Here is a 13278-nt window from a genome sequence, read left to right as displayed (position 1 = left end):
GAAACGACCGTGGGGGAACTTTGGCGAGCAAGAGAGGATTAGAGGGAGAATTGTGGAGCTCATCTTGCTCCGCCCATGACCGCCGACGCAACAAAATCAAGGATCTCTCCCCGAGCGCCTCCTCTCCATACTGTGTTGGCAAGGAGGCGAAAGAGCGATCGCGGCGGCTGCACCGGCGGCGAAGGGGTCGGGGTAGCACATGATTTCCTTCGTCTGATGTAGAGTCACCGGATTTTCCTTCGTCCATGGGAGCTCACAAACGCAGTTGTCTCGCTTCCCCAAACCGCATTTTCATTATCTTTTCATGTGTGCTGGGGCCGCGAAATCGGCACGAAGACACAAAGTCATACGCGAACGACACGAGGGGTCCAGCCGTCTAGTCCCAGCCGAGAGACATCGCGCCTTCCGTCTGACATGTGGTAGTCCAGAGCGCTCAAGGAAGCCCTCTCACCTGGAGTGCTCACATCGGTGTATTCCTTGGGAGCTTGGAGTTTTAAAGGACTAGTAACGAGGCACTGCACGTGGGGGCCTCCTATATGGTGCAGCACGTGCCACGGAGTGGACGCGCGCACCCCTGGCTGCCCCCGCGCACCCATTTTGGGTCGGCCCATAAGCGGCAGCGGGAAAGCCCCCTATTGTCTTGTTTCATTTTTTTTCTTCAATAATTAGGGAATTCGAAAACTTTTCAAAATTCAAAAAATAATGTGAATTTTAAAAAAGCTTGTCAAGCCAGAAAATGTCCCAGAATTCGAATAATGTTTATGAATTGGGAAAATTGTTCATGATTTCAAAAAATGTTCGTTATTTCAAAAAAAGGCTATTGAATTTGGATATTTATGAAAAAAATTGAATTTACCGAACATTTTTAAACATTATGGTGAAATTGTTTTGAATATGATGAACATTTTATTAGTTAGATGAGAAAAAGTTGAAAACACATGGATGAATTGTTTTGAAATATGATGGGTTTTTTTAAATCGATGAACAAATTTCGAATTTGATGAACATTTTTTAAATGATGAATAAAATTTAAATTTGATGAGTTTTTTAAAAATCAATTAACAAACTTCGATTTTGATGAACATTTTTTAAAATGATGCACATTTTGAAATTTATGAACAAAATTTGAATTTTTATGAACATTTTTAAAATCCTGATTTACACATTTTGAACTCGATGAACAAAATTTAAATTCAAATGAACATTTTTTTGAGTTCAATGAACAAAAAAATGTTCATGGATTTGAAAAGAAAATTCACAAAAAAAATGGTGAACAAGTAAACAAAAAAAGGAAAAGGGAAAGGAAGAACAAAAAATAAAAGAAAAAATGAATGGAAAATAGAAAAAGGAACAAAAGAAGAAGAAAGAAAAAACAAGAGAAAAAAGGAAATGAGAAAAACTGGTTCAGGGAAGGTCCTAGAACCTTCCCAAAACCGGTTGGGGTGAGTCCCGAGTTCGATGGGCCGGCCCATGGAAAATCTAGTGCTCGAGGGGGGGTGCGCACTTTGTTGATAGCCGGCGACCTACGCCGTATAGAAACCACTCTGCACTTGTTGACCAAATTAAACATAACAATCTTTATCTTCACCTTTTTTACGGGATAATCTTTAGCTTTACCTAATAATAAAGCACGGTTGCTTCTGTCCGCTCACTGTCACGGCATTTTTGTAGAAAAGTCTCTGAGTTTTTTGGTATTCAACCTGCGGTCCTATTTTAAGTGGTTATATGAGAAAACGTTTAGTTCTTACAAAGGACCCTGCATTTTCGGGTATTCAACTCGCGGTCCCTTTTTAAGTGGCTAAAAATCTAAGAAACGTTTCATTCTTGCAACAAGGTCCATGAATTTTTTAGTATTCAACCCACAATCCAGCAAAGATGGCGCTCGAGCGAGCATGGCGCTTGAGCGGTAGAGATTGGCCATGGTGGTCGCATGATGCAGCAAGAGGAGGGTGTCGAGGTGCAACTGAGTTGATGTTTAATGAAAAGAGACGAATAGGGCACTAGTGTGGTGTCGGACGGGGTTGAGCCATGCGATGGCGCCATGGGCGGAGGCAGTCGGAGCTGCGCGTCATGGCATAGAACAAGAGGAGGAGGAGCATGGAAAGAAGAAGAAGGCGAATGGATGAGAGTAGAGGCCGGAGAGGCGGCAGCCTCACCGAAGTGGCGAATGCGCGAGGGTGGCGGCGAGCTGGATTGAGGGGTGTCGGGCATTGTGCCTCTCCTTGTGACGGCACTGAGAGGAGATGGGGATCGGGAGGCTGATGGGATCGAGCTAGGTTAGCGTAGTGGGGTTGGCTGGGCTTTAGGGGTTAAGTTGGCCGGCGTGTGAAAAATATGAAGAAAGGGAAGGAAGGCTCCCGTGTAGGGCGTCCATAAATTTAGCGAATCATCCATGATCAAAGGAATTAAGAAGGCTGGCGCATAGTGCGAGCAAATTAAATGGATTCGCCCATAATTTAAGGGAATTAAAGAAGAATTCGGAAGAAGAGAGCATGGTTTGGCAAGTGGATTGATCATAATTAGTGGAATGCATGTTGCATGATGCCTTAAATAGCATGCTTGTAGGGATAGGTACAATAAAATACCTAGAGAGACCAGGCCTAAGATAACGTTATAAGCATGGCCCTAAAATTGATTCTATCTTCAACGACAATCCTAAAAGCATTGTTGGGCCAAAAAGTTGCATTCTTTTCTCACTTGAGGCTAAAATACACCTCCTACTGATATAAGTGATGAAGAAAGTTTGTCTTGATGCAAAAATTGCTACAAATGATGCCAAAAACATTGCGTATGAACGCTCAGATAGTGCAGAACTGCCAGAGTTGGCCACATCCCGCGCAGGGGGCCTACTGTGCTACGCATTGAGATTCTAGAATTCTATTATTTTATCACATTAGGTTGTTTTTGAATTATTGATAAACCGTTATGGTGTCATTGTATTGTGGTGGTGTACATTTTCACAGACCATCGTTTTCTTCATATGAACATAGGGTGTTATGTTTGCACATACAATTCTCGCTAAACATGAGTATAGCTCAGTTTTCTCTTCTTTTGCAATGCACGAGCACAAGCAACGCATCAATTTTCTCTCGCGTTGCAACGCACGGGCATTCGTGCTAGTATGAAATTAGACGACCGAGGCACTATCAGATACTTATCTAGTCTTACCATTCCCTGTGGGTTTAGATAGGACATGTTGTTTCCAGGTTTTGGCGGATCGAGTTATGAAAAGAATTATGGAGTGGAAGGAAATGCAACTTTCAACCGAAGAAAGGAGGTGCTACTCAAATCAATTGTACAGGCTATACCATCTTATGCAATGTTGGTTTTCAAAATTCCAAAACAGGTCTGTAAAGGAATTACAAACACGTTGTCACTTTGTTGGTGGGGTTGATAACCCACAAGTATAGGGGATCATTTGTAGCCTCCTTCGATAAATAAAATTGTCGAACCCAACGAGGAGCTAAAGGTAGAACAAATATTCTCTCAAGTTCTATCGACCACCGATACAACTCTACGCACACTTTATGTTTGCTTTATCTAGAACAAGTGTAAAACTATTTGGTAGGTGATAGGACAAGTTTGCAAGAATAAAACTAGAAGTACTTTGCGAGAATAAAACTACGAGTAAATTGCAAGGAAATAATAGTAGGTAGCTTTTGTCAACAAGAAAGTCATTTGTCCCTAGGCAATCGATAACTAGACCGGTAATCATTCTTGCAATTTTATATAAGAGAGAGGCATGAGCTAACGTACTTACTCTACTTGGATCATATGCACTTATGTTTGGAACTCTAGCAAGCATCCGCAACTACTAAAGATAATCAAGGTCGTAAAACCCAACCCTAGCATTAAGTATCAAGTCCACTTTACTCCCACACGCAACAGTCCACTTATCCGTGCTCAGGCTTCTGTCACTCCAGCAACCGCCAATAAGCAAATTATGAACGCATTGCAACACCCTACAGCGGGCACCCCTCGCGTTTGCGCGAGACGGAGGGCACCATAGGACAACACCATAATAAAATATACACCCAAACCAACCACGATCATCAATTTGCCCATAGGACAAAACGAATCTACTCAAACATCATAGAATAACCACATATGATTGGGAAATAATATATACTGTTGAGCACCATGTTTAAGTACATCGGGGAGACGGGGTGTTACACCGCTGCATAGAGGGGGAGAGAGTTGGTGTTGACGGCAGTGAGGTTGTTGATGTAGATCGTCGTCACGATGATGAAGGAAATATGCCCTAGAGGCAATAATAAAGTTGTTATCTATATTTCCTTATATCATGATAAATGTTTATTATTCATGCTAGAATTGTATTAACCAGAAACTCAGTACATGTGTGAATACATAGACAAACAAAGTGTCCCTAGTATGCCTCTACTTGACTAGCTCGTTGTCAAAGATGGTTAATTTTCCTAGCCATAGACATGTGTTGTCATTTGATGAACGGGATCACATCATTAGAGAAGGATGTGATGGACAAGACCCATCTGTTAGCTTAGCACTATGATTGTTTAGTTTATTGCTATTACTTTCTTCATGACTTATACATGTTCCTCAGACTATGAGATTATGCAACTCTCGAATACCGGAGGAAGACCTTGTGTGCTATCAAACTCCACAACGTAACTGGGTGATTATAAAGATGCTCTACAGGTGTCTCCGATGGTGTTTGTTGAGTTAGCATAGATCGAGATTAGGATTTGTCACTCCGTGTATCGGAGAGGTATCTTTGGGCCCTCTCGGTATGCACATCACTATGAGCCTTGCAAGCAATGTAACTAATGAGTTAGTCACGGGATGATGCATTACGGAACGAGTAAAGAGATTTGCCGGTAACGAGATTGAACTAGGTATGATGATACCAACGATCGAATCTCGGGCAAGTAAAATACCGATGACAAAGGGAACAACGTATGTTGTTATGCGGTTTGGCCGATAAAGATCTTCATAGAATATGTAGGAACCAATATGAGCATCCAGGTTCCGCTATTGGTTGACCGAAGATGCGTCTCGATCATGTCTACATAGTTCTCAAACCCATAGGGTCCGCACGCTTAACGTTCGATGATGATTTGTATTATGAATTATGTGATTTGATGTACCGAAGTTTGTTTAGAGTCCCGGATGAGATCACGGACATGACAAGGAGTCTTAAAATGGTCTAGAGGTAAAGATTCATATATTGTAAGGTTGCATTTGGACATCGGAATGGTTCCGAGTGGTTCGGGCATTTTTCCGGAGTACCGGGAGGTTACCGGACCCCCCCGGGAGAAGTTATGGGCCATAAGAGGGAAGCACACCAGCCCACAAGGGGCTGGTGCACCCCCCCTTGGGCAGGAGGCCGATTAGGACTAGGAGAAGGGCCCCCCTTTCCTTCTCCTTCTCCCTTCCCCCTTTCCTACTCCGTGTGGGAGCTGGAATCCTACTAGGACTAGGGAGTCCTAGTAGGACTCCACACCATGGCGCGCCCCCTTAGGGCCGGCTGCCTCTCCCTCTCCCTCCTTTATATACGGAGGCAGGGGTACCCCAAAGACACACAAGTTGATCTTTAGCCGTGTGCGGTGCCCCCCTCCATAGTTTTACACCTCGGTCATATTTTGTCGTAGTGCTTAGGTGAAGCCTTGCATCACTAACTTCATCATCACTGTCGACACGCCGTCGTGCTGACGGAACTCACCCTCGGCCTCAGATGGATCAAGAGTATGAGGGACGTCACCGAGATGAACGTGTGCAAATCGCGGAGGTGCCGTGCGTTCGGTACTTGATCGATTGGATCGTGAAGACATTCGACTCCATCAACCGCGTTACTAAACGCTTCCGCTTTCGGTCTACGAGGGTACATAGACACACTCTCCCCTCTTGTTGCTATGCATCTCTGTGATGGCCTGGCTTATTAGGAATGATAGACTACTCATATCAATAAGGAATTCCTTCTTTTCCGGGAGCCCATTCGGACAGAACTCCAAAGTTAAGCGTGCTCAGCTTGGAGTAGTGTCAGGATGGGTGACCGACCAGGAAGTTGCTCCCGGGTGCGCACGAGTGAGGACAAAGTGAGCAGAAAAGACTAGAATTGATCTGTGGGGCCAGTCTAGATCCCGCCAGGAATAACGACCACCGGCGGGTGTGTCCGGGGCGTTACAAGTTGGTATCAGAGCCGACCCTCGCGGTTACACGGATGTTTGCGGGCAGGTGCGCGGTCATGTTGTTCATGACGTTTGTGACCCGTCGTGGCACACGACATGGTACACGTACCGGATTGGATGCACAGACGTATGTACCAAGAGGGAACGTTCCTGTGGCCCGACGAGGACGTCGGTTCCTCTGAGTGGGGTTGTATGTGATGGCCTGGCTTATTAGGGATGATAGACTACTCATATCAATAAGGAATTCCTTCTTTTCCGGGAGCCCATTCGGACAAAACTCCAAAGTTAAGCATGCTCAGCTTGGAGTAGTGTCAGGATGGGTGACCGACCGGGAAGTTGCTCCCGGGTGCGCACGAGTGAGGACAAAGTGAGCAGAAAAGACTAGTATTGATCTGTGGGGCCAGTCTAGATCCCGCCAGGAGTAATGACCACCGGCGGGTGTGTCCGGGGTGTTACAATCTCTTAGATAGATCTTGCGTGACCGTAGGATTTTTTTGAAATACTGTGTTCCCCAATAGTGGCATCCGAGCCAAGTCTATGCGTAGATGTTATATGCACGAGTATCACACAAAGAGTTGTGGGCGATAATAGTCATTCTGCTTACCACCAACGTCTTACTTTGATTCAGCGGTATTGTTGGATGAAGCGGCCCGGACCGACATTACGTGCCCGCGTTCATGAGACTGGTTCTACCGACGTGCTTTGCACACAGGTGGCTGGCGGGTGTCTGTTTCTCCAACTTTAGTTGAATCGAGTTTGACTACGCCCAGTCCTTGTTGAAGGTTAAAACATCACACTTGACGAAAAATCGTTGTGGTTTTGATGCATAGGTAAGAACGGTTCTTGTGTAACACCCACGATGCGGCTATATCTCCCATGTGTCGGAGCACGACTTAGAGGCATAACCGCATTGTAGGCATGTCACAAGAGGGGTAATCTTTACACATCCCATGTACTGAATAAGAAAGAGGTACAGAGTTGGCTTACAATCGCCACTTCACACAATACATAACTATAGCATGACATCATCCAGATACAATCAAGGTCCGACTACGGAACCAAATAAGGAAAGACAACCCCTAATGCAAAAGATCCCCGATCGCCCCGACTGGGCTCCACTACTGACCGAAAGGAAACGAAACAAAACACAACGAACACGTTCTTCATCGAGCTCCCACTTGAGCTCGGTTGCGTCACCTGCACTGGTATCATCGGCACCTGCAAGCTGGTTTTGGAAGTAAACTGTGAGTCACGGGGACTCAGCAATCTCACACCCTCGCGATCAAGAGTATTTAAGCTTATGGGTAGGAAAGGGTGGTGAGGTGGAGCTGCAGCAAGCACTAGCATATATGGTGGCTAACATATGCAAATGAGAGCGAGAAGAGGAGCAAAGCACGGTCGATAAACTATGATCAAGAAGTGATCCTAGAACTACTTACGTTCAATCATAACACAAGACCGTGTTCACTTCCCGGACTCCGCCGGAAAGATTCCATCACGGCTACACACGTGGTTGATGCATTTTAATTAAGTTAATTTTCAAGTTCTCTACAACCAGATATTAACAAATTCCCATCTGCCCATAATCGCGGGCACGACTTTCGAAAGTTCAAAACCCTATAGGGGTGTCCCAACTTAGCCCATCACAAGCTCTCACGGTCAACGAAGGATATTCCTTCTCCCAGGAAGACCCGATCAGACTCGGAATCCCGGTTACAAGACATTTGACAATGGTAAAACAAGACCAGCAAAGCCGCCCGAATGTGCCGACAAAACCCGATAGGAGATGCACATATCTCGTTCTTAGGGCACACCAGATAAGCAGTTCGTACAACTAAAACCAACCCTCAAGTTTCCCCGAGGTGGCGCTATAAGGGGCTCTAGGTTGGACCAACACTCAGAAGAGCACTGGTCCGGGGGGGTTAAAATAAAGATGACCCTTGAGTCTGCAGAATCCAAGGAAAAAAGGCTTGGGTGGCAAATGGTAAAACCAAGGTTGGGCCTTGATGGAGGAGTTTTATTCAAAGCGAACTATCAAGGGGTTCCCATTATAACCCAACCACGTAAGGAACGCAAAATCAAGGAACATAACACCGGTATGACGGAAATTAGGGCGGCAAGAGTGGAACAAAACACCAGGCATAAGGCCGAGCCTTCCACCCTTTACCAAGTATATAGGTGCATTAAAGTAAACAATATATAATAATGATATCCCAACAATAATCCATGTTCCAACATGGAACAAACTTCATCTTCACCTGCAACTAGCAACACTATAAGAGGGGCTGAGCAAAGCAGTAACATAGCCAAACAACAGTTTGCTGGGACAAGGTGGGTTAGAGGCTTGACATGGCAATATGGGAGGCATGATATAGCAAGTGGTAGGTATCGCGGCATAGCAAAAGAGTGAGTAACTAGCAAGCAAAGATAGAAGTGATTTCGAGGGTATGGTCATCTTGCCTGAAATCCCGCAAGGAAGAAGAACGAGTCCATGAAGGAGACAAACGGATGTAGTCGAACGGATCCTCACAAACGCGACATTATCGGAACTAACCTGAAGGAGTAACACCGGAAAGAAGCAAACAACATAGTAAACAACCATCACATAATCATGGCATGATGCACAACCAAGTATGATGCATGTCCGGTTTAATGATACATGACATGGCAAAGAGCACAAACAAAAACTACAAGTTAACTGGATCCCAATATGCAACGAGTTGCATATTGATGGAACACCACATCAATTATTTAGTTCACTCCCGATTAGGTACTCAACAATATTAAATGTTGGTTAACAAGGCAAGAGGTGAAGCATAACAAAACTATACCGACTAAACAATTTAAATGGGGCCGGATATGACAAACAACAAATCCGGTAAATCCCCATATGCATTTAGCAAATTAATGCAAACAACAATTTACACATTCTTGAAGTTGTTATAATGATGGGGATGACATGTGCAAGCTTATGCAAATTTTATGAAAAAGTTGACATGAGCATGATATGAAGCATTTTGTCATAGTGGCGGAAACGAAAAGGGGTGCCATGGCAACGACAACAGAAATGGTGCCATGACACATTCAGATGATCCGGCAATTCGTGGAAAGGCCGGTGCAAAAGAATAAGAGTGCGGAATATGCAAGAGTGATGGGGAGTGATCCCGGATTCTGGGTGTCCCATGAGTTGGAGACAAGGGAACGAGTGACATTTTGGACGCGGTGCAAACATGAGCATCTCAAACATCGCAAGCATTCGTTCACGGACATCGTCTCGGGGTTATACCTTCGAAGTGTGCAAACGAGACGATTCGGGTTCGGTGCAAAGTAGAGGAAGTAGACGTTCTCGCGACGGTAGTGGAAGTAGTGGTACATGTTCATTTTCAGAGGGGTACTTGACGAATCCAACGTCCTAGGGGCGACGGTAGTTGAACACTTGGTTTTGTCGGACCCACGTCGACGGTAGAGGTACAGACGTTCTCGGGGTACTTGTCGAACCGGTCTTGGTGTAGATGTACATGGCAAACGTAGTGGTACTCGGCGCCTTATCGAACCCAAAGCGACGGTAGTTGTACATGTTTCGTAGACGTTTGGGTCTTCCGTAGAGGTACTCGTTACATTTCTAGGTGTAGTGGTACTTGTCATATTCCGAGACGGTCTTGGCGATACGGCGATCGTAGAGGTACTTGGCGATGTTTCCATGAAGCAACAAACGAAGCACCCGCAAACAAAAGCAACCAATGCCCCGGTGCTCTGTATGAAGGTCGATGCACTTGTGGCCGAACAGAAGAGGAAACAAGGCGTCCCGACGAAGCATGGAGGCGGCGCCAGGGGCTTGTGACGGGGTCGGTAGGCGCGGGAAACAACGGGTCGGCGAGGTGGTGAGCGGATTCTGGCGGATCGAGGGGTCGCCGGACCTAGTGTTTCCCGATGACGGCAATCTCCGGGGTGCTCTGGTGGTTCCCCATGGGGTAGAACAGAGAGAGCGAGAGAGTTAAAAGAGAGAGATACAGGAGAAGGAAAAAAAGCGGCGCATCGACGGGACCTACTGGCGAGGCATTCATCTCCTCGAACACGCCTGTAGCTAAAGACGATAGGAGGGCAGGCGACCATCGTTTCCTCGCAACAGCAGGGCGACGAAGCACAAGGGGAGCTCGAAGGCGAGCAATGGAAGGTGCGCGGGGGGTTGTGGTTGTCAGCCTCCTGGCGAGGTGAAGGTGGCGACGCGGGCAAGAGGGAGACTGTAGGGGCGCCTGGTCGTCGGGGTTGGGGCTTGGGCGAAGCGGCAGTGAGGATGTCGAGGAAGCGGCGGACGACGACGGCGGGCCTGCGAGACGAGGCGGCAGCTGCGAGGCATCGAGGAGGCAAAGGGGAACGAGATGAAGCAGAGCAGCGTGGGGATCGGGCGTGAGGAACGCGCTCGCTATCTCCTGGCGGCGCAAGGGGAAAAAACGAGAGAGAGGAGGGGATTGGGTAGGGTTAGGAGGGAGTGGGCCTGTGAGGATGGGCCTAGGTGGGCCGGCCTGTCTACTGGGCTAGCTACCACAAATAGAAGGGGAGGGAGAGAGAAAAGAGTTGGGGCCTGACAGAAAAGAAAGGTTCTCCTTTCTTTTTTTTAATTCCAACACAAGAAGGGAAAAAAGGAAGGTTACAAATTTATTTGAAGGGTCAAATAAATTCGAATCAAGCTGGAATTTGGCATGCGGCTACTAGGACATATATCAAAGCACCACAACTAGAATTGGAGTGAGCAAGATTGCAAAGTTTCAAATTAAAAGCATTTGAATTTAATTCAAATGGTTTGAACAAGGGGGGATTTTTGAAGCGCCCAAAAATGTTAAGATTTTTGGAGGAGCCTCAATAAATGGAGAAGGAATTATCGGCAAGGTTTCGGGATCAACTTGAAGTAGCAAATGCATGGGATTATTTTTGCAAGTGTGTTGTGATAAATTCCAAAATAAAGGAATATTTGATATAGCTCCCTAATATTGGGAGGATATGTTATCAAGAGAATCATCATGTGAATTCCCTTGGTTTAAATGGACCGAAGATCCATGCAATATATTTAGTTGAGATAAAAAATGACATGATGACATGATGCAATGCAAATGATGCAATTATGAATGCAACAAGCAAAAACAAATCACACAACGAATCTCGGAAACCCTGGAAGGCATCTGAAGCTCCGGTCTTGGGGCGTCACATCTTGCTAGAAGGCCGTAGCAGGCACGTAAAACTTGTAACAACAAAGTAGAGGACGTCTAACTTGTTTTTGCAGGGCATGTTGTGATGTGATGTGGTCAAGACGTGATGAGATATAAATTGTTGTATAAGATGATCATGTTTTGTTAAAGTTATTGGCAACTGGCAGGAGCCTTATGGTTGTCTCTTTATTGCATAAGATGCAAGTGCCATACAATTGCTTTACTTTATCGCTATGCGATAGCAATAGTTGCAAACGCGATAGTTGGCGAGACGACCGTGTGACGACACGTTGATAGAGATCAAGATGATGGAGATCATGGTTTCATTCCGGTGATGGAGATCATGGCGGTACTTTGTAGATGGAGATCAAATGCACAAGATGATAATGGCGATATCATGTCACATATTTTGATTGCATGTGATGTTTATCTTTTATGCATCTTATTTTGCTTAGTGCGACGATAGCATTATGAGATGATCCCTCACTAAAATTTCAAGGTATAAATGTTCTCCCTGAGTATGCCCGTTGTGACAGTTCGTCGTGCCGAGACACCACGTGATGATCGGGTGTGATAAGCTCTACGTTCACATACAACGGGTGCAAGCCAGTTTTGCACACGCGGAATACTCGAGTTAAACTTGACGAGCCTAGCATATGCAGATATGGCCTCGGAACACTGAGACCGAAAGGTCGAACGTGAATCATATAGTAGATATGATCAACATAGTGATGTTCACCAGTGAAAACTACTCCATCTCACGTGATGATCGGACATGGGTTTAGCTGATATGGTTCATGTGATCATTTAGATGACTAGAGGGATGTCTATTTAAGTGGGTGTTCTTAAGTAATATGATTAATTGAATATTAATTTATCATGAACTTAGTCCTGATGGTATTAGAATATCTATGTTGATCAATAGCTCGCGTATAGCTTCACTGTTTTATATTTTGATATGTTCCTAGAGAAAACAAAGTTGAAAGATGATAGTAGCAATGATGCGGACTGGGTCCGTGATCTGAGGATTATCCTCATTGTTGCACAGAAAAATTATGTCCTTAATGCATCGCTAGGTGACAGAACTATTGCAGGAGCAGATGTAGACATTATGAACGTTTGACAAGCTCGGTATGATGACTACTTGATATTTTAGTGCACCGTGCTTTACGGCTTAGAACTGGGACTTAAAAAATATTTTGAAATGCCATGGAGCATATGAGATGTTCCAAGAGTTGAAATTGGTATTTCAGACTCATGCCCGAGTCGAGAGGTATGAGACCTCTTGTATCGCCCTCGATGCGGCTATATCTCCTATGTGTCGAGGCACGACTTAGAGGCATAACCGCATTGAAAGCAATGTCGCAAGTTAGGCAATCATCACAACATCCAATGTAATACATAATAAGGGGATGAGTAACATAGTTGGCTTACACTCGCCACGTCACACAAAGTACATAAATAGCATTACATCATTCAAACACTCATGGCCCGACTACGGCGCCAAAATAAAAGACCAACCCAACATGCGACACGGTCCCGATCACCCCGACTGGGCACCACTACAGATCATCAGGGAAAGAAACATAGTAACGGCGTGAGTCCTCGTCGAACTCCCACTTGAGCTCTAACGCGTCATCTGGAACGGAGTCGTCTGGTCCTGCATCTGGTTTAATAGTAATCTGTGAGCCACAGGGACTCAGCAATCTCGCACCCTTGCGATCAAGACTATTTAAGCTTATAGGAAAGGCAAGGTAAAAAATATGTGGAGCTGCAGCAAGCGACTAGCATATATGGTGGCTAACCTATTCGCAAAAGAGAGCGAGAAGAGAAGGCAAAGCGCGAACGAGTAACTAGAGAACAACCTGCGGCAAGCATTACTCCAACACCGTGTTCACTTCCCGGAC

Source organism: Triticum dicoccoides, chromosome 2A (genome assembly GCF_002162155.2).
Source record: "Triticum dicoccoides isolate Atlit2015 ecotype Zavitan chromosome 2A, WEW_v2.0, whole genome shotgun sequence".
Classification (NCBI taxonomy): domain Eukaryota; kingdom Viridiplantae; phylum Streptophyta; class Magnoliopsida; order Poales; family Poaceae; genus Triticum; species Triticum dicoccoides.
This window is presented reverse-complemented; position numbering follows the sequence as displayed.